Raw genomic sequence first — 23,832 nt, 5'->3', positions numbered from 1 at the left:
ACTGATCTGAGGGTGCTATATTTGTATATTTATTGAGTGGAATACAGAGAAATTTCTTTCCTTAAAATTCAGTTTCTCTGAAGAAAAACACCTTAGCTAGACACTAATTCGAAGTTTCACCATGAAATAAACAGTATTTCTTTTGTGCCAGTTGCAATACTTTGAGCTATCATTGAGGGGGACGCCGCATACACACTAATCCTTGGCACCTTTTTTTTTCCTTTTTAGAAATATAAGTTCTGCACTTAAAAATATACAGTAATTCCCTCATTTCCAAATGTATGTGCAGAAGCACATACACTGTACACAGCAAGTTAGAACATTAATCCACTCTTCAGAGGAGTCATATATGACCTGTAATATAGAAGAAAAACGTGTATTCCTTTGTACATCGAGGACCAGCAATCAATTCTACTTGTACAAACTAAAACTACAAGAAGGCAGGGAGAAAGCCAGAACATATTCCAACTAAGCTGCGGGGGTCAGGAGGACAAGCAGGAACAGGGACACAATCTATTTAGATACAGAGAAGAATGATTAGCCTTTCTTTCTTCAATTAAATTATGAATGAACACTAAAGGTCTTCATATTTCCAACAATGCTTCTTTAATAGCCATGCAACTGCTAAATTCAAGCATTCTCCCAGCTTACACAAGTATAGGAAAAGAAGACATGTTCCAAACTCTTTATCCCAAGTATCTGAAAGGTAAAGTACTGGTATTTATATCCAGAGATATTCACACAGTGTAGAGTTGTACTTCTTACACTAAGTAAATTATTTTTCCCCATTTTTTAAGAACTTCTAATATTTAGTTCGGTAATGAAGTACATACCTTTCACTGAAATACTTCAGTTCTGCAGAGTTAAAAGCATTTCTGCATAAGCATGAGGAAACAGAGACACAAACAGAAAATTATTTGTCTGAAGTCACTGAGGAAACAAATGACAGAAAGAGATGAAGCACACAGAAATAATTTCCAGATTCTTACGATTCTCCTAGTGTTCAAAGGGTCATCACTAGATTGTTACATCACAGAAATTTTACCTAGAGGATTCTTCACTGATATAGAGCATTATCCCATTTTACTTATTTTAGTTATTCTTCCACATAAGAAATGGTGATTTTGAAAATTTTGAAGAGGAGTGTAAGTTTAATTACCCACATTTGTGAGCCAAAACTGAAACTGAAAACATCAAATTCTCCCAGCACTTACAGGGGACTTATCTTCCCTAGTCTTTAGTTTAAATAAAAGGCCAGCTACATTTTCAGACAGTATTCTTTAAAAGCATGCTGTAGTGAAGTTCCTCCACCACAGCTTGTGTCAGACAGCACAATACAAAAGTTGTCAGGTCTGCTGAATCAGAAACAAAGCAGGAAACTTTTTACTGCCCCTGTATTCATAAGCCATTGAGGAAAGTATCTATGTATTATGGTTGCAAAGATGTATCACAAAATGACGCATTATTGCTCTGTTTCCAAAGACCCTAGAAGGAAGGGGAATAGTGAGATGCAGACAGCACAGAGGTGGAAGTCTCTCTCTTTCTAGATGTCTTCACTACGAGATAGTACCTATGTGGGTGATACAAGAGGGCAGAAGCAGACTTTTCACAGGGGTGTGTGGTGACAGACAAAGGGCAATGACTTAGAACGACTGGGTTTAGGTTAGACGTTAGGAAGGAACTTTGTAGTGAGGGTGGCGAGGCCCTGGCACAGGCTGCCCAGAGAAGCGGTGGATGCCCCATGCCCGGAGGAGCTGGCGGCCAGGCCGGACGGGGCCCAGCGCAGCGGGGCGTGGGGCACGGAGCGCCCCGGGCAGGGGTGCAGGGCCCGGGGGCGGCCGCGGCCGGAGCGCAGCTCTCAGGGGGCAGCGCGGCCCGGCCCCGCCGCCTCCCCTGCCAACCCCACAGCGCCAGGGAGGGCAGCGAGGGCCGGGGCCGCCCCTCGGGGCCAAGGTACCCCTGCCCGGCTGGCCGCTCGCCGTCAGCCCCCGCGGGGCGCGGATGAGCCGCCCCAGGGCACGGCCCCGTCCCGACACCACAGCCCGCGCCCTCCAAGGAGCGACGAGCAAGGAGCTGCCGCTGCCCTCCCAGTCCCCGGGCAGGAACCGTCGAGGCTCCCCCGTGCCCTGTCTCCCTTCCTGGCCCTTCCCATCCCTTACCCGCCGCCCGGCTCGCGCCGCCACACCGAACTTTCGCGCGCGCCGCCGCCGCCGCTGCCAGGGCTGCGCATGCGCAGGAGCGGGGTGGGCGGGGCGGGCGCTGTGTGAGGGCCGGCGCTGCACGTGTCCGCGCGGCTGTGCTGGGGCACGGCGGGCAGGTGTAATACTCCAAATATTATACCAATTCGTCCTTATTTCCTGATTGAAGAAACTGTTTGTAGAGTGAGGCACTCATTGCAATCCTACCTATAGAAAAACAAAGCAGATTATCTGAAAGAACGAAGTCACCAAGGGAAAACACTCTATCTTGGACCTGGGTTGGCATGTTGCTTTTCAGATGGATTTTAGATTAAATTGCCGTGGCATCATTAATCTGAATTAACAGGCTACTTTGTTTTAGATTTATATTTAAGATTTATATTCTGCTTGAGCATATGACTATCACTGCTGCTAAAGCTGAGGTTGCTGTTTCTCTCTTTACAATATAACCAGATAAGCTGATGTCCAACTCCTTACTCTCATTAAACTTTCATATTCTTCCATTCAGTTTTTTTTTTTGCAGTGTGCCGTCTTTCCCAATCACTACTGCTTTCAACTTTCTATGAAATGACACATCCCCTTCAGTACAGAGGCATATTCAACCTACCCATATGGTGAAATCCTCATGCATGAATATTAACTTACTTTTTTACGTTTCATCCTATAAAATCAGCAACACTTGATGAATTAAAGTCTTGTTGCTGAAAGTTTCAAAGTTCTTTCTTGGGAGACAGCAACTGCTCATCAGTTAACCCATCAAGACGAACTGTCAGGGATGTTTCCCACACATCCAACACATCTGCAGAGCACAACTTGAAGTATGGGTTGTAATGCCCATATTCTCACCGTGTGTCCAGGTCATAACTCATGCAAGTCTTTAATCATTCTGCACCTTCTATTTCTTATCAAGTGAAAGCATGGGAGAATTTGTATTTGTTTTCTACCATCAACTGTGTTAAGGCTTCCTTAATTATTTTATTCCTGAAACTTCCTTAATTATTTTATTCCTGAAACTTTTTACTGTTGTGGTACAGTGGGAGAACCCTGACCAGAAAAAATTTGATTACGTCATTTTTCATGTTTCTGATTGAATATATTCCATTGTTGTGTAATGTGTATTTCTACCCCATAGTCAGTGTAGCAAAAAGCTGCTTTTGTTAGTTAGCTTGATGCTTATATCATCAATTTAGCCAATTTTCTTCTTGCTGCACAGTAAGCCAACAAGGCAACTGCAGACAAGTTTTCATGCACACCTGAACATATGGCCAAAGATCAGTGTAATATACCAGAAGCTGTGAAAAATAAACCTGGTAATTAAAAAGAAACAAACCAAGGCACTTAACAAAGTCATGGGAAATGGTGTAATAGACAGATATATAAAAAACAGGAACAAATAAAAAAAAAAAGACGAACATAAATTACTTAATATGCATAAATTCCAGTGGGTGGAAGGAACACTTGGTAATACTATCTTCAAATGACCCTCCTTGTCACAAAATAAGTGGCAATGATATGAGCAGTGAATTAGGTAGGACAAGTCAAGTGAATGCCAATACGAATGTTATGTTACTTCAGACATTCTATATGGAGTTTGCCACTCCTACATTTAAAAAATGCAAAACATTTGAGTGTTAAAAGAATGTTATAGGGACTGGTTTTTTTAGCCTTGATATTTAATAACAGATGCTACTGCATATAGAGCTAATCCAGCTGCCTAGTCCTAGAGAATTACTAATAGTAAGTCTTCGACACTTCCAAACAATATTTCAAACTGTTAGAATTCACCAGAAATAGTACTGATGTAGATAAGAATGCCATGGCTTCAAACTGTGAGTGTTTAGGAAAGGACGTTCCAAACACCAGAGAATTGGTGGCTGCTCCCTGAGAACCCTGGCAATCTCCTCTGCCTCAAGGGATGTTGCAAAAGGCCCCTGCTTTGCACTTTGATGAGATACAGCAGAGACCACCATTGAATTCAGGGCAAAATATCACCATTTTGTCTTTTGGCCAGTATTAATTCGGTAGGAAAAAATCTTCTGATGGAGGAAAAGAAGGAAATATATCTTTGACAGGTTTGGGGGGAAAAAGGAAAAATAAAAAAAACTTTAAGAAAAAGTCCCAGTTACTTGAAGCTGCTCAGAGGTTTAGAATGTTAGAACAATACTGGGGTGCATAGATTAATAGGATGAACTGCAGGTAATGGACATGAAGGTTCATGATAAGTATAATTATCAATGCCCACAACCACCACATCTGTAATATATTCCATGCACATTATAGTGATCAGCTAAAGAGAACAAACTGCTTTAAGCAACACAAGAGTACCAAGCAAAATGTCTTCAGACACCTTAGCTGAAGTGAACATGGTATATACCTTCCTATAGATCTGTGGCTGGTTCAGAATGGTTGGTACAAGGTAACAGAGCTAACATAGCTGCTGCATACATATTGTTGTCCTTTACAGATGGAATTGGGGCTGCCTGACTATTGGAGTGGCAAGCAAAGCATCAGCCATACTTGAGAGATTCCCAGAGAAGACCACAGTGTGTAACAAGTCACCAATAGATATCAGTGTAGTGCTCTTTGCTAGGAGGTTTCTGAATAGGCAAATGTGGTATTTCTGGATGGTGAGTATATATTTGAAAATTTACCCACTAAAATACTGTATTTTGGGCAACTGTTAGCATAGTAGTTAGGCATGCCAGCATCCTCAAGTTCGAGGTGTTAATTTTCTCCCACATTTCCCAGTTGCTTTGCAGTATAATTTCATAATTCATCACTGCTTATGCTTTCAGTGCTGTTCTATGAAAGAAACAAAGAACTTCAGTAACAAGGAGAAGTGGAGTTGCTTCCAGGAGGCACCAGACTCTGAAAATCTGGCTCATCAACTTTGTGAGATGTGCATATCACACAGTCTTTATGTTGACACTGGAATAATTTTTCCTTTGCTTTTGTTATTGATTTGCAAGTTGTTCCTTTACATTTGACATCCTAGGGATGTTTACTTGCTCCTAAGCAGGGCAGGACATTTGCTATGTTCTGTGTCCCAAGTGATAGATGAATACATTTGGTTTCTTCCTAATGCAAATACCATTGAGTCTTTAGCTGAGGAGCCTCTGCAGGGTTCAAAAAATTGTCCCTGAGTAGAGCAATGGTATTTAATGTTCCTTAAGCCCAACCTTAGGAGTGCTCGTAGTATCTACTAAAGCCGATCCCTTGGTATTTCTCAGACTTGTACAAAACATGCTCACAAGGATAAAATTTGGAAATTGTACCATATGTCAGTCAATTAGCTAACCTTAACACAGTCAAGGTTTTCATGATTTTCCCTATTGTGTATCTTTCAAAAATGTTATTATAGAAGCTGAAGTATTTAGCTTGGTGATTATGTTTCTATCTATACTTTATACACTTCCTCATGGAAAATAATCCTGAAAATAAATTCTTTCCCTGTACCTGTCTGCACTCACAGCAGGTACTATAGGATATAAGCATGAGTTACATCAATCATCCCCAAGACACTGAGACAAGAAAAATACAAAAATTTTCCATGATGTCCTGTGCTGTTGTGTGATTGATGAACACTTGATGAATACTGGAGAGCATTTCCAAAATTTGGTCCACAAGAAATTAGCACAATGCAGAGAAGCAGAGAACTTATTGTTTCTATGGCATTCCCTATTGATACTCTGAAAAGTTGCTGTGGCATATACTTGCTGCAGAATGGAAAGTTAATGACCTGTTCTCTTACTGACAACTGCTAACTATGAAATACTCTGGTGAGCATTTCAATTCCATGCGTGTGACTATATTCCTTCTTGCTTTATAGAAAATACTCTCCTTAACTAGAATGGGCATTTACACATTCGAGAACCTGAGAAATTTTATCAGAATTTCAGATGTTAAAAAGAAAAATGCTGTTTTTACTGGCAGCAAGCAGGAGCCAAAATAAAAAATCAGAAAATGTGATAAAGAGCATGCTTGCAACAGGGTTGGAGATGTGGGAAACTGCTTGTTGACAATCAGTGTGCAGCTACAAAACATTATATTATTTAATGACTTACATAATTATTTAAACTAATGATGTTATGAAGCATTAAATCTTACAAAATGAAGTTACCATCATAAAGTACATCTGTGAACACAAAGGTATCACACACTGAAAGTATTTAGCTTTTCCTTTTGCAAACTTGATTATTACAGGTGAGATTTTCAAATTAAGAAATTAAATCTCAATAAATTCATTTTTTTTCATACTTTAAAAGTATGAAAAATCTGATCACTACTTGAAACCGAAATTTCAAACAAGACCACAACATTGTAAAGTGTTGCAAGTAAAACAGCTTGTAAGCTCTAGTCCCAATAAATACAGACATTTTGAAATAAAACAAAATCCAAAATTCACACAGAAAAGCTGTACTTCAGCTTATCATGGCATGATGAACACCATAAACTGAGGTTAAAACAGAAAGTAGCCTTATAACATCCCACCATACTAAAAATGCAGCAAAACAGTCACTGTCCATGAAATATAAGACAAGCGCAAGAATACAAGGAGAAAAATTAAAGCATTTAAAGTAGAGAAATTTCTCTATAACTGTCTTTCATCATCTAGATGACATCCTTTAATTAAAAGTGATGTAGTTTTGTTTGAAACTTGAGACTGCCTTTTCATCTATAAGCTTTGCCAAGCCTATGTCTATATCAAAACCAAACAAATCCAGAGAGTGAACCAAAACCCAGATGTACATCAGATGTAAAGTGAAGAAATTACCAAAATTCACCCAATGCATGAATTTCCACCATAGTATTCCTAGTGCTGACTTCTATATTAAAAAAAAAAAAAAAAGCCATAGAACACAGGAGAAGAAGACTGGATAGAGAGACAGTGAGAAGATACTTCTTTTTGGTTGTAACCCAGTCTCCTGCAGGCCTCTTTAGCTAGGCAGTTTGAAAAATCATCTTCATGGTCTGTGTTTTTCAGTGTTTGCTGAATGCTGTATGTGATCCTTTGTTCACAGTAACACAGGCCAGGGTCCTCTGTGGCCTTCATGCTTTTACAAATTATGTAAAATTAGGTGACACAGCTCTGTGATGGAAAATGGGAACAGCAGTTCATGCACTGCCAGCTTTGCCACCACAGTCTCTGTACGTTCACTGGAAACCTCGTGTGTCTCATTCCCTTGTCCAGCTTATTGGACACTGCAATATTGTTCTGCTTTGACCTCCCAAAGGAAATATAACTCCAGTATTCCATTGCCTTCACTGCTTCTTTAAATAGTTTGTCATCCACACTCCTTTGCCTGCAATACTCATAGTTGCAAATCTATGGAATGCACTCTTTCACAAATCTCCTCAGTTGTTTTAGCAATCCTTCTTCCTTTATCGGTATTAACCTTTCTTTAACCTTGTCTATCTTAAGATTTAGTCCCTTCTCATGACTTCTCAGACAAAATATCAATTTGTTTCCCATCATTCTCTCATTAAAACAGTGTTCCATTTCTTGCTTTAACTGAATATTTACACTGGATCACCTTTAAATGGTCTATAATTTAATATGGTGAATCTGGTTCACAACTGATAATCACTTGCAAGCATATAATTCATACTGTTCAAAAGTTTTATACAGCTTTGTACAGACCATATAAAGACTGGTTTGAAGGCATTGTTTCAGATAACTCTATAAATGAAGGATATATATGCAAATACATGGGGCAAAATAAAATAGCAAAGACAAATATTGTATTATGATGAAGATAAGATTGTGTTTTTATCTGCAAATTGCAATAAATAAGTGCAACAAAAATTATGTTGAATTAACCCAAATTTGAACAACAAAATGCCACGTTATTAATTATCACACATAAAATAAATCTAATTGTATTAAGAAATAGAAGGTAAGAGCCCAAAAGCTGATATGGCTGTTAATGATATAATCAAAAGTTTAAGGTATAGAGTTTGTTGCTCCATACAAGATTTTAATAATTTTGGAATCAGTTGCCTACCCCCCTGTTTCTCTTGTACCCGCAAGGTCACAACCCTTGTTTTCCGTGTTTTGTCTCAAAGGTGTCCCTTGGAATTTGTCAAAGACCTTTAGCTCAAACCTGGAATTTAAGTATGTATTTCATTTACATTTACATATTTCTTTCATTTCATGGGACTTAAAAAAATTCTGGCAGCAGCTACAATACCATTAGAGGGTCTTTCATATTTGATCTCATAAAATATTTTTTGTCATGAAATAATATGATATCAAACATAAATATGAAGCTGGATCCTGTCCCAACTAAGGGCTACCATTGTGACCTGAAAACAAGTGCAAGCAACATTCTTGCCTATTACTCTTATCTGAAACTCACTGGCCTGGACAGAGCATCAAATAAATTGTGCAGGGAACTCCATATGTTAAGCTCTGATGTGTCCCTGATTTCCTTTCTTTTCCTTTTCTTTTCCTTTTTCTTTCCCTTCTGTCCTTAGATGCTCCTTGGTTCTCGTGTGTCAGCGTGCCCAGCTGGGAGGACAGGACTGGACAAGGGGGCTTTTCAGTTACTGATACCTGAGCTGGCATAAAACTGTGGAATCTGCAGTGAGTATTAAAGCTATTGTGAGCAATTCAATCCATGAATAACAGCTCAGAGATGCATATCTATGGGCTGCTGCTGCAGGCAAATAACCCAGCTTGCTATACTGGTGGCCAGATCCACTTGGGGAGTTTCTTTGCTCCTAAACTACTGTTTGTACAAATTATAACCAAATCATAATTAGTATCTCCAATCTTAAAATTTAAACGTTTAGAAATACTAGCCATTCTCTATTCCCTGAATATCAAGAATCCTAAAAATTTCTCAGCAACTGGGCTCTTCAGATGATCAGATAGTACAAATTGACCAAATGGTCAATAACATTTGGGAAAACTCAAGAAACAGGTGATATTTGACTAAAGAGAATATAGGTTAAAACCTGTTCATCTCTGAGCTCCACTTATGTCTGAATGTAAGATATGTCCAGCCTGACCTCCCCAAAAAGCTAAGGAGCTAAGCATCCATTTTTGTCCTATCTAGAAATGTTACTCTTTCTCCCTCAGTCATGATGTTTTGTGAAAAAGCACATCATAAGCAGAAAAATTATATTCAAAATGCAAAGTGGGCAATGAATGTTGTGGAGAGTGCCCTGGATGAATTATGAGTTTTCTGGGTGGCTGAAAGCATTTTATTTCCTTCCTCCAATTTTTCCCCATCTAGTAAATGAGCAAAATGATACATTGTAAAATGCTCTAGAAATGTGGACTAAGGAACATGAGGTAAAAAGTCAGTATAATAATTATTATAAAGGAAAAAATACACACTCAAACAACAGAACTGAAGAAGCCTGGTTCCTCTGAATCTTCATTAATTGGCTTTTTGGTTTCTAGAAAATCATTAACTCTTGCCTTTTCCATGCAGTAACTAAGTACTATAAGACCATAATTAAAAGTAAAAAAATTAAAGCATCAGTAGCTTTAATAACTGAGAAGGAAACTTAAAGTGTCACTAGGGAGGTGTCTAGAATGCAAAGAGGCTTCTGTGCGGTTTCTTACTCTACTACTGGTTTTGGGCTCCACAATATTAACAGGACATGAAACTGTTAGAAAGTGTCCAAGGGAGGCCACGAGGATGGTTAAGGGTCTGGAGGGGAAACTGTGTGAGGAGCAGCTGAGGGCACTTGGTGTGTTCAGCTGGAGGAGACTGAGGGGAGACTCCATAGTGGTTTTCAACCCCCTTGTCAGGGGAAGCAGAGGGGCAGGTATTGATCTCTCTTCTCTCATAATAAGTGACAGGACCCAATGGAATGGCCTGCAGCCAAGTCAGGGAGGGTTAGTTTGGATATCAGGAAAAGGTTTTTCACCCAGAGGGTGGTTGGGCACTGCAACAGGTTCCCCACGGCACCAAGGCACCGAGCCTGACACAGTTCAAGAAGCATTTGGACAATGCTCTCAGGCATATGATGTGATTCATGGGGTGTTCTGTGCAGTGCCAGGAGCTGGACTCGATGATCCTTGTGGGTCCCTTCCAACTCATCATATTCTATGGTTCCGTGATATAGGATAGGTCAGCGAAATGTTCTAAATGTGGTCATAGGTAGCTATACATTACAGCATGTGAAATGCTGCAAACAAGTAACTAAGTCAGTTAGGGATACATTATTTATCTTCAGTGGTTCCAACTTTCTCAGTGTTCAAAACCTATGTGGGGATTGCAGCATCACTTGTCACTTCTCAGAAATACTTCTCCAGGCCACAGAGTGAGAGCCAAGATGTTCATGGGAACAGATGGCCAAAAGTATGAGGAGTCTGGGAGCTCGACCCCATCTGTATTTTTTTCTCAGGCCTTAATGAGCGTGGAGCAAAAACTGCTTCAGCAAGGCCTCGTGCACCTTTTGTCAGAGCTGCCCTTGTGCTGCAGTGACATCCTGGGGTTTCTCACTCTGCCAGGCCCTCTATTCAGTGGTGGCTGCTCTGAAGCACTAAGAGGAATCAAAAATGGAACATGATTAAGTGCTGCTCTGAGTTGTGCTAGTGCATTAACAGGACAGGAAAAACATGTGAAGACTCATCTGTAGCTGCATAATGGTGTGATACCTATTTGCCATGGAATAAAGGAAGCCTAATTATGAAACTGCATGAAGAGAACACAAGAGGTTGTTCTTTTCTGAAAGACTGCAACCAATGGAAAACAGGCTTCAAACTGTCATTTTGCTAGCTTCAGCAGCACTGTATTTAAAATTATAGTAAAATCTATTAGTACTTGTTCAGAGAACTTGTAACCATGTTAGATCTAGAAAAGTCATAGTAGGCCAGTTACAAATCATGATAAAATTAAAAAGATCACTGCTGTGAAATATTTTATATTGGAAACCCACCTTTTTCTCTTCTGTCAGCTGTGGATTTGAGGTTGATTTCTCTAGTAGCTTTATGTTCATCACCAGTTTTCATTCATACATACATGATAAAATTCCTTAACCAACGTATGACAGAATTTATTTATCATGTATTTAGCACTGTTACAAATCTGTAGTATCAGTCTCCTCCCATGCAGAATTTTGAAAAAGGCAAGTTTAACAGTGTCTTGTTATGAATTAATTTCAAGCTCAAGAAGTTCTGTGTTTTTGTGTAGTGCAGCTGCACATGCCTAGCAGAGCCTTCTGCACAGTCTTTGCTAATATCCTGGCAAAGCCTTAAGTCCTGCACTTAGGGTTAGACAGAGTGTTGTGGCAAGTGACAGCACAACTGAGAGCTTACACAGTTTCTCAGCACCTCACTAAGGCTTGGGCTTAAATGGGAAATGGTGGCCCAAATGTGCCACTCTGGGCACACCAGTGGCACAGAGTAAGCTAGAAAATCTGGCCTTAAGCCATGTGATTCCTCTGGTTTATCAGTTACTGGCTCTGTCTCTTCATATTTCTGGTTACTAATGTCTTTGTGGATGTTCTTGAAGACATGGCAGAAATCAAGACATTCTGTTTGTCTCCTCATTTTCAGTAATCACATGTTCTGCTCCCCTGCACCATGCAACCACTGCAGATGAGGCTGTACTGACTTAGGTGTTGTATCTATACAAAAAGATTTAACCACCATAATTATTTTCCCCCCCATTTTTGTGCCCTGGTGACAAATATTTGCAGACTTTTCACGTTTCCCCTGAAGACTGGTAAATACCCACAAAATTCAGATCACTTTGGCCAATAGCCAGGGCTAGAAGAGAGCGATGCTGATACTTCTCCAGCCTATAGCCAGAAACACCAGCAGTAGGTAATGGGAAAGCCCTAAGGGTGTCTAATTTCTCAGAAATATACTGAGAATATGCATCTTCTTGGACCTGTCCATTATGGAAGACTGTTTTACCAGCAACACAGTCATCCTGCTTACTTTTTTTTTCAGAACCCTCAGCTTGTAAATATTTTGGAATCTTTTCTGAAGGAAGGTACTGTGTGCATTTAAGAATAATATTATTTTCTCTGCTACGAGCTATTCACAGTCTAGGTTGTCATGCTGTTAAGCAGTAACAATCAAGGAACAGAGCATTTAATAGGAATTAATGGCTTGCTAGGCAGAGTTTAAAGCCTGAGGTACAGCCAGAGCCTATTAACTCCAGCTGGTCATTAAGAATCCTTCAGAAATACCTTGCTCAGAGGTCACTATTACTGTTAAAACAAATGTAGGCAGATGGATTTATTTCCTGGGTTGCATTTTCAGCTGGTATGCAGAGGGCTTTTTTGGAGAATTTAAAGCTTCTTAACATTAATTCGTCAATTATTTGAGTCACCTGTCAGCATTCCAGTTATACAGTTTTAATTATACTTACTGTGAAACATGGATATGTAGCACTCTGACCTTCAGATCAGTTTATCTGATTATCATTTCAGATCTGCTGGAAGATATGGCATCCTTTTTGCCTACTGAGGAAACAAAAACCCTGATAGGAGCATTTATTCAGCAGGAAGTAAGTACTCCATCTTCTCCTAACTGTCTAGTGTGTTTGCATGAAGACATGATCACTCAGAACACCAGCTGGCCAGCAGGCAAAAATGAAAATTTAACACAGGCAGGGTTTTATAGGCTTTAACAAGAGCCTATAAATAATAAATAGTTCCATTTAAAACATCTTTTGGGGAGACAGTGTAGTAGCAGAAGGCGAATTCAAGAAAATACATTTGGAATTGATTTGCTAGAACAGAAGAGGAGCATTCTGTGGAAGTAATCCTGCTCAGAAGTGGAGATGGGCACAGTTAGGAATAGGTTGACTTAAGCTCTACAAACTACTGAATAGATCTTGAACTTTTGTGTCTAAAAGGTCAGCTATCTTTCAGAACAGCCATCCACACATGGGTATATATTTTTGTAATACTCAGATTTCAAGAAATAGAATGAAAACACAGTAAAAACTGTGTTATTGAAAATTTGCTATTGCTGCTGGGGTAAAAAAAAAAGAAATTTTTTATGTGTAGTAAAATATATTGGTTTTTACTGTTTAGTGTGTTTGTACTCTGATAAGAGAAATAAGCCCAGGTACTGATAAAGCTGAAGCCTCTGATGCTGGCAATTCTATAATGTTTGAGTTTTCTACCTCACTACTGATTTTTAGACTAAAAGTCAGATGATTTAAATGAAGTTTCTGAGCCTGATTGGTACAAATAATCAATTCCACTCTTGTCAAATGACAGATTTTTTTTCACCAGAATTTAAGCAAGTGCCTGGGTGATATACATTTGTGAGGAGGCAGCAGGGCTTTGGGATCTGATGTCACCACTTTTAATAAGAGCAAAGGAAGTATCAACACATCCCTCTCAGCCACTCTTGGATCACGATCAGTAAATGGGGAAGTTTCCAAAATTTTACTGGGCAAACTGTGTTGCAGCAGTGAAACTAATTCTTTTGTTAAGGTACTCGGAGCTGTAGAGCAAGAGATAATTCCAGGAATCCTGTCAATGTCCTGCTGCACTATAAAATCTTAAATCTCTTCTGCTGAAATGCACCTTCAGCTATTTACTTCCATAAACAAACAGATCGTGATAGCTGTTCCATCCTACTTGAAGATCATTTCCACTGGCATATGGGTATTTTCTATTTTCTTTAAAAAATGTTTCAACACTACAACAATATTACCTTAAATGTTACTTTATGTTACCTTAAAGGCCTTTAAATATCCCAAACTCGACCTTATGGAGCTTGGTCATGTACAGAGCAAGTCCTAAGGCACAAATCCTACAAATAGTTACATATCTGCTTAATTTTACAGACTTAGGAGTCCTTTGAGAGTTAAGCACTTAGTAAACATTTGCAGGATTGACGCTTAAGTATTTTTTATTGTAATATATTATTTTGCATGTAGGAATATGCTTATATCCCATGACTGTATCTGTTCAAATATAAATTTTCCCTCTCAGCCCCCAATGTCAGACAGTGATATTTGAATGCAATCCATGATGTCAGATTCCCAACCTGAATTCAAAGCCGTCTAAGAAATGCAGGTTTCTCCAACAAAAAAAGGTGCTTTCGCATTTTAAGCTGAAATAGCTGCAGATCCTGCTTGTGGCTGGGCATGAATTACGGACTTTAAAACAGTGTTTGAAAATCTGTGCTTTTAGTGTAAGAGACAGTGTGTATAAAACCAAATTTTTCTCCTAAATGCACTTCGAGATGAAACATCCACCCCTTCAACATTAACTGGATAAGTTGCAGCAGTTACAGTGAAAGGATGCCAAGACTAAACTATTTACTTAAAGGATTCCAATTTGTCCAAGCACCAAATGGCTTAAGTCTCTCAACCAGACAATTAATAATACAACCACTATTCCAAAACACAGTTTAGCACCCCAGATATACACCTCAACTTACCAGTATCTGACTGTCCAACATGTTGCACATTGCCCTAAAGAAAAATTTCTCCCACATGGATAGCTTTAATCCTGAAATCCATATGAGATGTTCAGGATGTGTACTGGCAAAAGATTTAAATGCCTTGGATTTTAAACAGTGGCTTGTCTTCTCGTGGACAAATACTTGGGGAATAAAAAACAACCCCCCCCCAAAAAAAAACCCCAAACCAAAAAAACGCTAAACAAACAAACAAACAAACTAAAGAAGCTCAAACATTTGAAAATAGTTTTGTTTTCACTGGAATGTTCCAAGAATTAACAACACTTTTTCGTATTCACAGACTTCTTCCCTTGATCTTCAAGTAGGATGAGTAGCTAGATGCCACTCAGTTGGGTAGAAAGTGTATTTTTCTTGAACTGAATGGGTTGCATCAAAATAAAAGGAAACCTTCTTGTGTCACTATAGCTTATCATTAATTATTTTTGCATTACCTGACACCTGTTTAGAAGGCCAAACTCAAGTGCCTCAGTTTTCTCATGTGGACAGAAGGGGGAAACTGCTGCAAATGCAAGTAAATATCCAAGTGAAAAACATAAGTGAACATATAGAGAGGTCCAAAGCAGAACATCGATAATGAAAAGCAAACACAATTCTCTATTTTAATAAAAGAGATACAGCCACTGCAGCAACATTCAGAAGTCACAGACCCTAGTAAGCAACATCCAGTGAATTCAGTTCACAATTCTGAAGTCAAAGCAATAGAAACAGTTTAGAAGGTTCACCTGATAATGTTAGATTCCATGAAGGATTAAACTGATGTATGTCCAAAGTTCCAATGTTTTCCAGCTAACAATGATGCCCAGAATAACAATTTGGATGCAATTTATTCTTTAGAAAGATGAGTTATTGAAGGCAGTATACACATCTTGGAGTCAGCTTTTTATGGAGAAAGCAGTGCATTCTCTTTAATAGGATTCCAGGTGTCCTTTTATTTATTGCGGTGGTCTTCCTCAGATCTATCTTTATTTGATCTCACCTACTGTAAAGATATTAGGGAGAACCTACCAGCGATGCTTCTGCATAGACTCCTTGAATGGGTGTAAATTATTATCCATAGTGGCATACAAATTTGCACATTTCATAGAGGCAGTGTCTTCTTTCAGCAGCTGGCAAACAACAAACACTTTCAAATTTGGTATGCTCTGTTTGCTCCCTGGCTATGACAATAAACTGCTTAAATGGCCATGACTGCAGATATGCCATTTTTGTCAGAGGGTGTGTGAAGGGGGACCAGTGTTGTGGCTGTTTCTGCTGACCCAGTGAATATCTGTTTTCAACAACATGTTTTGCGACACATCTGAGGCTCAGGAGGTAAAAACCTGACCGGACTACATGCCCTAAAGACTCTGCATTAGCAGAAATTCTGCTATATTTCCCTATTCACTTCAGCTCAGCTCATCTCAACTAGGTAGAGAAAAATCTTTCCTCGGTGCCTTCTCTTGAGCTATTAAACATGGACCTTTCCTTCCACGGAAATGCACAAGGGTGTTTAAACTCTGTTAAATGATATGGAAGAGAGTAGAAATCAACTTTAATTGTATGTAGCTGAGAATCACACACTTTTTATTAGTCTGAAAGCTTACCCTGCTCATCCCTTTATCAATTTTCTACTTCAGGACCACTCAAAATCCATTCACATTAAACAAGCAGTAAGCCCCTTAGAAAAAATGTAATGTTAGCAAGTTAATCTCTGAAAGCACTCATGTAATTAATCCAATAATGATAGTATAATTTTTGTTTAATATCCTGTAAGGGACAGATCACAAATCTATATTTTACATTGTAGTGGCAGAAGAAATCTTAATAAAAAGGCCCTGTTATGAAATATGCTGCAGCTCGAAACTTTCTGGAGAAAATGCTCTGACCCTATAGTGCCATTCAAGAAGATCAGATTGGATCAAAGACCCGCTGGGATATGGAGTGTCTGTGGTGGATGAAAAGCTAAGACTTTATCAGTTATGGTAAGATATAACCATAAAAGAATGGGAAATTATTCTTGGAACACAATAAATAAGATGTGTGGCCACTTTTAATTTTGAAACATGAAGATCTCTTCAATATCAGTAAGTTACTGACAATTTACTACTGTAATTTTACTGTAGATTACTACTATCCATTATGATTTTAATGTATTTTCAAGTGACAACACAGTTCTCCTGACAAGGCACCACTAGGTGCAAGTCTGAAAAGAGAGCAGCAGTTAAACAGATGATCAAGTATTGAATTTAAGCCATGATTTACAATGGTGACTGTTTCCAGAGCCCACTTCCTTTGGAACAAAGTATAGCAAGAAAGAAAAAGAGAAAAAAGCTTTGGTCATTCTTTCCTACCTCTGTAGGGTGGAACAAAGGGGCCAGCACACATCCAATAGAGAAACCACTGCTGAGTTCTCAGGGCTCTTGAAAATTTAGTAACATCTTTTGGTGCCTAAATAAAATTGTATGATCCCAGAGAGGGCCACAGGATAAACCAAAGCCAGAAGGGACTAGCAGGAGGGCAGACTTCCCTATCCACTTGTCACAGTTATACAGTGTCAGTTTTTTCTATTGTGGCTCTTTGCTGCTTGTTTTTGTCAGTGTTTTGTTGTCAAAACTTTAGAGAAACAAATGCTCAAAGTGTTCTTTGTAGATTTGCATCTATGATTTTGCAAGCAGAATTTCTGAAGTTAAATAATATCTTTATTCTTAGCAAGGTTATGCTCTTATTGACAGGCAATCCAGAGTTCAGGGATTGAAAAACACCCACCAAGATGTACATATCACAAATTCCCACAGAAAAGCCAAAAAATCCCAGCAAAGCCAGTGCAACAGGCAGACTAGCAGCTGATCCATGAGCAGCGGCTTCCCATACACTCCCACTGCAACACTTCATGAGGGCTTCCAGAGCCTTTTCTTTTTCACACACTGAGTCTGTCAGATGGCATGTGAGAAATAATATGGCAGTTATTATGGGGATGTGTGTTCTTTGGAACTGAAAAAAAGCATCTGCTAGGTCACAGCCTGCTTCTGGGTTGGACACACAATGTCAGTGGGAAAAAATTAAGTGTTATTCCAAGCATCCATGCAAAGAAGACCTTAAAGGGAAAGGTACTATGAGGCCAGAGAAAATAATTTTAAATGACACAGTGAAGTGTCTTCAATTCAGAGCTTTTTTTCTTCTATTACATGCACATTAAGGAAGCTAACAAGACCACTTACAGTAAGTCAGTACCCTTCCATTCTGCTTAATCCCATTTGTACTCCAAAGAAATTAATCAAAACAACAGGAATGTGGAAATGATGTCCAGAGACTCTCAGAAGTGTGCAGGATAGTGCAGAAGAAAATTCTTTAGGAAAAGTCAGCAAAGTCCGCCCCCAGACCGAAGAAAAACAGTTCTCTGGAGCCTCTTCTTCTAAGGTTCCCTTCAGGAGTTTGCTAAATGACAAAAATTAAAGCTGAACCAGAAAATGAAGCAATGTGCACCGGGAATGACAGCACCAAGGAAGCTGTGAAATCCAAGGTGCAACTGCCTGCATTTTGGAAGAATTTTAATACATTTCAGGACAAAAAAGCACATGCAAAAATATAAGCCTACCTGGTATTTATCTTGGACTCAATGCTAAAATAACTTGCCAGTAGCAAATTCCATACACTGAAACCACAGTTCTTGCTACACACTCGCATGTTTCCCATCATACACACTCGCACACACACAGACACACACACACTGCATAGAAAAACACTCAAAAAGCCAGCATCAACATTATAAAAAATATCCCCCAAAGCAAGTTATCACCTCACCTCCAAGCAGGAACACTGGGCTCTTATGCTCAGCGTGTAGGCACAGCCAAACCTCCCTTGTCCATCAGAAAGACACCTCTGGTCATTTTGCACCTTTTAAAGGAACTTCTGAGAGTCTTCCCACATGGGCTCAGGGGTAGTTGTCTCTGTTTCTCTGTCTGCTGTTCCCTTTCACTTTCTGCTGTACAGCTCACTGACTTTTTTGCTTCTCTCTCAGCTTCCCTTCACCCTGCATCTACAAACGAACCAGCACCACAGTGTGTGTGTGTGTAGTACTGAACGAAGAATACCCAAGGCCCATGTTGCCAAACTGAACTAAATCTCCTTAGCAGTAAAACTCAAACTTTCTTATATGTATTTTTATTAGCTGCAGCACTACTTTAGTGCTTACTTATTTTCTCCAGTTCAAATAGTCCTAGTTACTCACCACGATTGTGAAACAAAGGACTTGAATGTTCAAAGGATCAGAGGCCATGTCACTCTTTGTTAGGAGAATCTCGAGTTTTCTCTAATAGTATTTTTTCTGCTAACCATGTCTGATAAAAATGGCTTTCAAAAGTGTAAAATTCTCTGTTAGAGTAATGCAAAACCTGAATTATAAAACAATTTGAGAAACATACACAAAACAGAAAGAAAACAAAACCGAAGAAACACAGACAATAATTTCCCAGGGAACATGCTCTGAAAGGCTTCTTACAGAAATTATTTTTTGAGATTCCTCAGGCGTGGCCAGCCCCCAAAGAGATTTATAATATCTTACTGGTGCACAAGAGATCTTGTACTTCTGCACTGGGTTTTTCATTGGCTTTTTGGAACAACTCCACTCAAACTGCATATCACAAGTATGTCTCAGCATAGCTCCATTCACCAGCTAACCATGAGTCATGCTAGAGAGAAAGGGCAAAGAGAGGAAGAGGTGTTGTAGTTGTGAGTAAAATCACATTTAAACTTCAAGGAAAAATAAAAATTCCCTGCACAGATCCAGTTCCACAGAGGTAAAGGGTGCAATAATTTTCTCAACTTAAAAGGTTTCCTAAGATTTTAAAAAAAGAAAAATAAAAAGGTGATAATTCAATACAGAATGGCAAAACCAGAACGCAATTATAAAAAAAGATGGTTTTTTATGGCAGGGACCTGGAGGCCTAGGTTTAAGGTTCACAAGGCTGTTCCAAAATAGCTCTTCTATACATCTCAGGTGGGTGGAAGACAGGCCACTTCCACAAACAAAACCTTCTGCTTGCTGTTTTTCCTTGTGCGACTTCCTGCTTCACATGCAGCTCAAAAAGGCTCCTGAAGGAGGCAAATTCATTCATGAAGTCCCAGAGTACCAGTGACTAAATTACAATTTACAGTCTGAAGGCAAAAAGTAGTCTGAATTTTTTTTTTTTACTTGATTCTCAACCTCAGCTACAGGCAACTAGCTCAAGAATGAGCTGGACAATAGTGACAATGTTCCCTCCTGCATTCAGTAAAGGGTGGAGATTTTCTCTGGCCCTCCTTCTGTTGTTAATGTATTTATAAAAACACTTATTATCTTTCACAGCAGTGGCCAGATTGAGTTCTAGTTGAGCTCTAGCCTTTCTGATTTTCTCTCTACATGACCTAATGACATCCTTCTACTCTTCCTGAGTTGCCTACTTTTTTGCCCCCAGGCATATATTTTTCCTCAAATTATACTGAAATGTCTGACAACAGCAGTGGAGCTGAACACCACAGCTTATGTTTTGGTTAGTATTTTCACCAATTATCCACTTAACAATTATATTCATATGCAGGCATTTTTAGGGCAAAAAATAACTCAATTTACAGTTCTGTTTCCATACCTGACTCAGTATGGGTTAGACTGAACGAAACAATGAATTCACAGAGCTCATACCATGGAATCTTTTGTTCCATTCATTTAGTTTCACAAGAACTCTGTTGAAAATTTTTTGCAAATTTTGATAAGGTAAAGAGAAACAAAAAAGAGCCTCCCCCTGCCCTTTTGCCAGGTAGAAAGTGCTGTAGTACTATCTCAAAAATTAAAAGTCTTGTCTTTTAGATGTCATTTCAAAATTTTCCCAAGTGTTACACTAATGTGTGTGACACTGTGCAGTAACACCCTTTCTTAGCCTTTATAACCATTTAAAGTTTTACCTGTTAGTCTTTTAAAATGTTGCAGAACGGTACAGAAGCACATTATATTGGCTACCAAAGTAAATGCTCTTAAGTTAAAATGAATAGCTTACTTAAAATGGTTGCATAATAGTGAAAGAGGGTTTGAATTCTCTTACAAATACTAGTTATTTGGGATGAATGTCATGTGTTTCCTATTTACCCCAGTTATTATACAGAAATACAGTACTCAAGTCCTTTACCTTTATTAGTCTTAGCAACTAAAAAAATATCTGCTCCTTTGTTTAATGAGAAGTACTAACCTGTTGGGCTGAGAGGTAAAATCCCATTACAGGTGGTTTGTATGTTTGGTAACTCGGAAAGGGTCAACTGGTATTTTAACCTCAAGATTATTAGGTTAAATCTAGACATGTCAGAGGACATTTGTTCCCCATGTTTGGTGACTTCCAGAGTCACACATATTTTCAGTAAAGCCACCTTAGTGCAGGAACTCTGCAGTGACAGACTCTCTCCTAAATGAAGCTCCCCACTTACAAACCCTACTAAGATCTGGCAGACCAGAGAGGTACAACTTCTTGTCTTCCATTTAAGACACAACATCTGTCACAAGGTAGAGAGAGAAGAAAGATTCCCCTTCATCCAAGCAACAAAAGCTGGAAAAAAAGAACCTCTTTTGAGTTGTTCTTAGTTATCAAGTAACTCTTATTTAATTCCTCTCCCTTCCCCACTCTTTCAAAAGACTAGGTGGACATTCCTCCCTACAAATCTATTCCCCAACATAAACATCAGATGAAAAAATCTAGGGGTGCTAAACTTGATACGACCTGGAACAAAGAAATCAGTTTTACCTAGGCATTGAAATATATTAGCAATATCATTGTGGGTCTCATAAATCAGATGGTGGAGCTCTTTCCCTTCCAGAGCACCCAGTGTTTCTCATTTCTGCCATAAATCGCTTTTCAAATACTTCAGTGGTCTTTCCCCCTCAACAGATGGGGAGACCCACCTCAATCACATGCCTGGGAGTGAAATCTGTCTCCTGGTTTCCACCCCTTCCTCTCCAAGAGGCAGAGTCCTCCCTAGCCTGGGAAGCAGTTTCCAACCTCCAACTTCCTATCTTCCCCTTTCCAGCTGCTGTGGCTCACAGCCTTGCTTCCCAGCTGGTTCCACAAGGCTGTGGAGTCTGTTAGGCAGCCAGGGACCTGCAAGTCGGACCCACTGCAAGGATTTCAGCTCAAGGAATGGAAAGACCAGACAGAAAGGCCACGTTTTTTGGTGCTCCCTTGAGCAAAACCTATATCCATCGTGTGCACGTAGGTCCTAACTCAAATCAGCTGACCCACAGATCCTGCAACTCCTACCTGGCAGCTTTAATGAAGCCTGGAGAAGAGCCTGTGAGGGTGCTCTGATTAGCAAAGCAGACTAAAACATGTGCTGCTGCCTTGTGTTCTGTGCTCCACCAACCCAAGATATAACCTTCTCCACTGCAAGAAGGCACAGCTGCTGTGGCAGCAGAAACACCAGTGACAGTGCAGTTATAGCTGCTAAAATGAAGGTGGAAATGTTCATAAGGAAAGCTCTGGTAGGGTGAGAAGAGGCCTGGATGCCATTGCAGACAACCAAGAAGCCAAGGCAGAGATGTCTTTTGTTTAAGTCCTTGCTTATCCGCAGGGGCAAAAGGGTTTTCGCAGTATCAAATATGCCAGTGTATATGTTAAATACTTTTTTTTCTGGTTAAAGCAGTGGTACCACTTCATTTTGTGTGCCTAATTACCTACAATTAACCAGGTAAACTGGGCATGTATTTTTTTTAAGCCACTCAAGATAGGTAGTGCAGTTTCCTGGCATGTATCCTGTTCTAGCAATAAGGCTTAACATGACTGCAACAAAAATGACAAGAATGATTAAATGGAGCTGGAAAGTAGTAATTGTTCTCATCCCTTGAAGCAGACATTAAAAGTAATTACAATTTGGCAACGGTGATTTTCAGATATAAACAGTCAATGTCTCAAATGCTCACTGGGAGTAAAAGCTAACAAAAATGAAACACCTGTTTATACATAAGTGCTGCTGCAGTTTAGCAGCATGCAGCATTCCTGGAGCTGTTAAATACATGCATTATGCCAACAAAAATGTGGCCACATGTTTACTTAAGGTCTGAATAATATGGCCAATCTAGTTTTTACCTGGGGTTAATAAGACTGACAGCAAAATGATCAGAAATTTAAACACGACAAATAACGTCATGTAAATAGCTATTGTTGATGCAAAATGTAGTTTTTAAAGAAAAATCCTACATTCTGACAGAATTTGTGGGTTTATTTATGTGGTTTCCAGCCCTGTGAATGGAGCTGCCCCATGGCTGGGATACCAAAGACAAAGTCAGTGACTTGAGCTGAAGCAAGGCTTCAGTGGGCACTCTTTTCACGGGCTGTAACCCAAAGCCAAATCTGCAACCTGACTCAGCCTGGCTAATCCTAAGGATGTGAAGGGGAGTGTTTTGAGTAGCAAGAAAACAGGTGTAGGAGTTCTGCAGTTCAAGTCCTTTAATTCTCTTTTTCTCTTTTGTGGTTAAACTTCCAGAAAACATAAAATAGAAAATTTTACTTGCCTTTCCTCTGACCATGAAAAGTAGAGACTGAATTATAAGTTATCTCAAGACATGTTTGGGCTATTTATGAGACATTTTGAACACTTATGTAAAAAAATACCTAAGAGTTCTAGCACAGAGTAAAAGCTGGCTAAAAAAGGATGCAGATAAGCTGGCTGGATCTGTGGCATTTTGAGGGATGCTCAGAAGAGTATCTTTGCACAGGACAAATCAGTGAGGTTTATGATGCAAATGACTTCAGACAGACATGTCTACTTACAACATCCCCCCTATGCCTGCAGTAGCCTCTCCTCCTTGCCAGGCAGGGCCTGTGCCCAGCACAGGGACCTGCACACTGCCTTGCAATCACTAGCACACTTCCCAAAACAAGTTTTGTCAAGACCCTCCCTTCTTATGGAGGGCTTTTCAGAGTTTGAAGAACTCCACTTTTTTTTTTCCTTCCACAAGTGAAAATACCAGACTATTTCTCTAAACCAATTTAGGGAGCAACCACAGAGATGGGAAAAAGACAAAAGAATTTCCTCCCACAGCTAAGCAGAAATAACCTGTACGTAAAGTGCTTTAGCCAAGAGTTTGAAGTCTATACAAACTGTTTCATTCAGAGTGAGAATTAAATCTATAATCCAGCCACAATCCCCCAACATATAACAAGGGTAACAGAATCAACAGACAAGGACCAGCAGGTTACAATTTAGACAGGGTATCGGAAACAG

At 39.5% G+C, this 23,832-nt stretch overlaps 1 protein-coding gene and 1 long non-coding RNA gene across 9 annotated transcripts in view; one reads left to right on the top strand and one right to left on the bottom strand.

Moving 5' to 3' along the window:
* The window catches only part of FANCC (FA complementation group C), a 63,880-nt gene extending 61,670 nt beyond the window's left edge, over positions 1-2,210 (bottom strand). For 2 of the 5 annotated variants that reach the window (XM_064641355.1, XM_064641360.1), the window contains exon 1: positions 834-1,752. The gene's annotated coding sequence lies outside the window, so the exon portion shown is untranslated. Of the gene's footprint in view, positions 1-833; positions 1,754-2,106 lie in introns of those variants that run through there. The other 3 variants (XM_064641357.1, XM_064641356.1, XM_064641359.1) reach the window with 3 other exon arrangements.
* Positions 2,211-2,273: 63 nt separating this feature from the next.
* LOC135407326 (uncharacterized) lies at positions 2,274-18,481 on the top strand. Of its 4 annotated transcripts, XR_010426813.1 has the most exons (7): positions 2,274-2,476; positions 4,663-4,741; positions 4,994-5,090; positions 8,676-8,784; positions 12,600-12,676; positions 16,400-16,574; positions 17,325-18,481. It is a non-coding gene; the product is annotated as an uncharacterized LOC135407326 (long non-coding RNA). The 4 variants fall into 4 exon arrangements; XR_010426812.1 differs by lacking the exon at positions 17,325-18,481 and having other exon boundaries at positions 16,400-16,676; XR_010426814.1 differs by lacking the exons at positions 4,994-5,090; positions 17,325-18,481 and having other exon boundaries at positions 16,400-16,676.
* Positions 18,482-23,832: the final 5,351 nt, after the last annotated feature.

Source organism: Pseudopipra pipra, chromosome Z, assembly GCF_036250125.1.
Source record: "Pseudopipra pipra isolate bDixPip1 chromosome Z, bDixPip1.hap1, whole genome shotgun sequence".
Classification (NCBI taxonomy): domain Eukaryota; kingdom Metazoa; phylum Chordata; class Aves; order Passeriformes; family Pipridae; genus Pseudopipra; species Pseudopipra pipra.
The sequence above is the reverse complement of the archived record's forward strand: the minus strand, read 5'-3'. Positions and strand labels throughout refer to the sequence as shown.